Source organism: Triticum dicoccoides, chromosome 3B, assembly GCF_002162155.2.
Source record: "Triticum dicoccoides isolate Atlit2015 ecotype Zavitan chromosome 3B, WEW_v2.0, whole genome shotgun sequence".
Taxonomy (NCBI): Eukaryota; Viridiplantae; Streptophyta; class Magnoliopsida; order Poales; family Poaceae; genus Triticum; species Triticum dicoccoides.
Window position 1 is genome coordinate 569,613,604 of NC_041385.1, and position 4,873 is coordinate 569,618,476.

Consider the following 4,873-nt stretch of genomic DNA (forward strand, 5'->3'; position numbering starts at 1 on the left):
CCCAAGATAGAGACTTTCCTGTTTTTCTTCCGGTAGGCCGAAAGGCATACGAGGATGGTCACTATCACAAGCATGTCCATTTCCAACAGCAAGGAAATTTCGAATAAGCATTCATGCAAATGATCACATCACCACATAAAATAACGAGTTCTACATATTGAGGTGATGTCATGATCGTGTCAAACAATGCATGCAAAAATATTATGCCAGGGTTCAGAATGCTTGCGTTCAATGTGTGGAAATGCAGGGTGCACTCCAAAACTTTTGAAAGTTAGCTTCTCTCTCTCCAAAGTCCACGTCGAAGGCGTATTTTGAAATTATGATTCCACTTACTCCAGCGTGGATGGCGCGTGAGTCACTGACAGTGGGCCCGAGGGACCCACTGGTCAGGTTTGACTAGTCGACCTCCCTCCATCTTCCTCTGCCCCGAGCGGAGGCGGGACTCCGGCGATGCTCGCCGGTGAACGGCGGCACCGTTCAGGAAACTGAGGCCATCAGTGGGCTCAGGGGATCGAGACGGTCACTCCGGTAGTCGTTACGGTCTCTGGGGTGGACGGAGCTACCGGCGGCGAGCTTCGCAGCGGACGATGGCCGTCGGGCAAAGTGATTTTTCTCCCGCGGCGAGTCCCGATCAATATCGAGTAGGGGGATGGATTCACTAGGGGGAGAGGGAGTTCCTGGTGAAGAGAGTGGAGAGGCGGAGGCTCTGGTGGCGCCGGAATGGCCGGGGCAGTGGCGGCGGCTGCGGTTGCCGGGGGTGGGGAAGACAGATTCCCTCCGACGATTGCGGGCTATGGGGGTGCCATGGGGGTGGCTTGAGGTTGCCTGCGTGCTCGAATGAGTTCGGGGGCCTCCTTATATAGCGCGACGAGGTCGGTTTGCGGCAGCCGTGGATAAGTTCGCTGGCGAACCGCCTCCCTGTAGCGGCAGGGCGTCGTGGCGGCGACGAGAGCTACAGGACACGCGAGAGGATGAGGCTGAGCTGTTCCAGGGACAGGTGGCGAGCGGGAGAGGCTTGGGTGGCACCGACCTGGCAGAGGCACGTTGCGGACGCCGGTGTGCCGCCAAGGGCTCTGACGGCGGTGCTGCAGGGCGCCAGGGCTGCTTGGCGTGTTCTGGTGAAAGGGAGAGTATGTGGCGCGGCTTTGTGGTGTGGGCAAAACCAGGGGCGCGATGTGGCGGCTCGGGCGTGACACGTGCAAAACGCGTGCTCTGCTCGCGCCCAGAGCACGCACGAGACGTGCTCGATGAAATGCCAGGGCGTGCTAGAGGTCTCGGGTGAGGCTGGAAATCAGCAGACCTAGGTTAGGAGTAGCTAGGAGTTTAGTGGACAAGGTGGTTAGGCTAGATAAGCAAGATCATAGTGCAAACTAAGACTCATGTCAAAACGGGTCATGCTCACAGGGTGTTCGACAAAATGCCAGAGGCATCTAGGAAGTACTTGGGGTGGTCGAAACTTCCAGAGTGGGGTCTCTTTAGATGCAAGAGAGGGTGGTGAGGTTAGTTTGTCAAAAGAAGAAACTTGCTAGTGCAAGTTTTGCAAAACTTCAGTTCTGGACAGAAAGAACAGGGCATGATTGCATGTACTAGAATTGCTCCAATGAGTCCAACCTCTTGGACTTAAGGTTCTAGCAGGGAGGGCTACAAGTAGGAAAAGCAAAGGGAGCAAGTTATAATATAGCTATAGTACAATCCATCCAGTTGGACCAAAATGAAGATGAGGATGGTTCACTCAAATTTTTCAAAGGACATCACTGGTTTTGTGCAAAAAGTTAACTAATATACTCCTGTTGACATCCCAAAATTTTGGTAGAAGTTTTAAAGAATTATTTAAATAGGTTGTAGTGCAAAACTGTCCACTGGACCAGATTTGAAAATTAGGTGTAGAACTCAAAATATCCAAGTAATGAAATATATTTTTGCATAAAAGTGTTTTAAAAACATCACATGACATCTCCAATTTTTGGTGAAATTTTCAAATAAATTTATCAAATGGTTGTAGTGCAAAAGAGGCCCTGAAGCTTAGAAAAATCATTTTTCAAGAAATAAGGCATCAGGGAAAAAATTATGCAAATAATTCCACTGATAAAGAATTGTTTTATTTGAGAGGGTAAAAAAGTCCAATAAAACTGGGAAGTTTTTCACTTGAGGTAAAACTCCATAATAATGAAGAAGAGAGTGGTTCTGAAATCAGAAGGAAATACAGAAAATAAAAGTTTTAGTTTCCTGGCAAAACATTAATTAATAAAACAAGGTTAAATTTTTTGGGGTGTCACAACACTACCCCCCTTAAGAAAAATCTCGTCCTCGAGATTTGCTAAGAGCGGTTTTGAAAAACAAATACCCCACAGTTACGTGTCTTTGCAAGTAGGGTATGTGTTCGAGTGGTGGTGAGTCTGCTGCCGTGGTCTTGTGTGAATTAAAATAATCCACGTCGTGAGAAGATATACGATGCAGCAACTCAGGGAAAAGAAATCTCACTCCAAGATTTTTCGCGAGAGAAACAGTAAGATATTAGAGTCAAACCGTAACAGAACTACTCACATTAATAGAAACTAAATAATTTACTCGCCGCGCAAACTCGGGGTACCACACATAAGTTACAACACATAAGTAAAAGTTGCAAAAACATAGCAGCGACGTCTATAATGCAAATGGTAACTGGGCGGGGTCCCGAGAAAATGTCTCTGGTACTGGGACGCACTCCTCTTCTATCGTGGAAAGCGGATTGATCAACCGATGAATGTGTCTCTCCTGGTCGGGCCTCAGTGGTCTGCCGATGGCAATCTAAGGATTCAAGTCAGCGAGACTCTGGAGATATCCCATTATTCGCTGAGTCAAACGTTCTTGAGCGATGACGTACTGGACCAGGTTGGCCAGCACTGGGTCTCTCTCAAGCCGCCCATCGGGGAAAGATGCTACTTCTTCGGGTGCTGCACGGCTCGGTAAGTAATAATACCCTCGTTCGCTGGCGTAGGGTACCGCGAATTGAAGGCGAGCGAGTGCTTCGTAAGCAGCAGCTTCTATGGCCATATGTGGGGTTGGCATAGATTTCCCCACGAAGGAGACTTCCGTTGGGTCTTGGTTGGAGTCTACGGGAGGAATGTGTACTGCTGCCTAATATTTCGAGGTGGAAGGTGTGATTCTCGATTTGAACAGCTCGTACTGGGGTGGCTGGGTAGAACCCATGGTACTGCAGGTAAAGTCCCACAATATTTTGACAAAACTACCCGGGGTTGCATCTGGGGTTCTCAGATAAATGCTAGGGCTTGGCATGGTAGGAAAACGTTGTGAGGGTTGTGCACGAGGTGAGGGGTGCTTGGCAAGGTCACGAGGTGGCCTCTTTATAGCACTGGAGTTGGGTCATCTTACCGTGGTGAAAGGTAATAAATTTGCCAGCTCGGCTCCAAGGGTCGGGGTCAAAGCCACAGATACATACCTCACTAAAGTGACGTATCACTGTGGGGGTTGTCGGGGTTGGTTGTTGGCAGCTGTGCCTGGAAAAATATGCAACTGCGTGTTGACATAATTATGCAAGGCTACTATTACAACAGAGGCACAACAGTAGGCTGTGTTAATCTGCAAGGTCACATGATTACGAAGCGAGGATACACACTGACTCGGCACTACTTGGTGACTTAGTCTACCTCGTTAATATCCAAGCGGGCGTGCCTTGTGGATGTCGAGGTTTCTCCACGGGTCTCACCGTTGGAATTAGCCGGAGATGGTGGAGGGGCTGCAGGGTCGGGGTAGCGATGATGACCATTGCGGGGATTGTTGGCCACAATCCCGTTGGAGTGTGCTCCCAAAAGGCGATGAAGCACTTCTGAGGTCGTCAAAGTATCTTGGTTGATGGCTGGGGCTGATCTCAGGGTCTCGATCGGGTGTCCGAACAGCACGACTGGGTTATCGGCGTCGGGATCGTCTTCTCCTCTCGCCGGGGCTTGACGAACCAGCTCTCCATGAGCTGCGATCAGATCAATGGTGATTTGATCGAATAGTGCCTCTAGTGCACCTACATAGCGCACTAGGTGCAACAGTGCAGGATCCGTCTCGTGATCTCCGTTGGCAACTTGGGGTGGTCTACCATACCCTTCACGTCTGGGGTAGTAGTAGAACGAGCGACAGTTAACTCTGGGCGACAACTGCCGGAGTTGAACTATAGCCTCTCGAGCAGCTAGCTGGATGGCTTGTGGCTCAAAGGAAGTTGTCCTTCCGGTGAACCTGTAGGGGCACTCTGGCGACAGACCCCTACCGTAGATGTGCACAGTGGCCCAGAATTGACGGCTTTCACCGCCCACGGGTCCTTGGTACACAACATATTCTGGGGGCTCTTCTAATGCATAGGCACGACGGGTGAGGTTTGCGAGTATGGTCACAAAACCTCCAAGGTTGGTTGTTGTGGTTTCATTGTGCATGATGGGGCCAGGCATTATGGCTCGGTTTGGGGTAGAGGCTGTGCTGTGCTAGCGTGCCTTTTTTATGGAAAAAGGGAATGGAGTCTTCCTTCGCACGCTTGCGAATGAGACATTATAGGTATCGGTCACCAGCGCGTGATCGACAGGCTAGGTTGATAGGTTTGGCACCGACTGTCAAAAGTGTCGGAGTCACTATGTGGCTATCTTGCACGAGAAGCTTGGCTGGGTTTTGGTTAAGGTCTGGTGGTTTGGCTTACCTAGGTTTTTCGACCTGGCTAAGATAGGATTAGCCAATGGTCAGCCTAGCTCTGATACCAAGTTTGTGGCGACCGGTTTTCCGGGTATTAATTTCCCAAAAAATGGCCTTTGTGCTCATCAGCCCCAGGATTACTGTTAGCTGATGAGGCACCAACTTGTTATAGAAACTCCAAGCAAAATACAAAATATGTAGTACA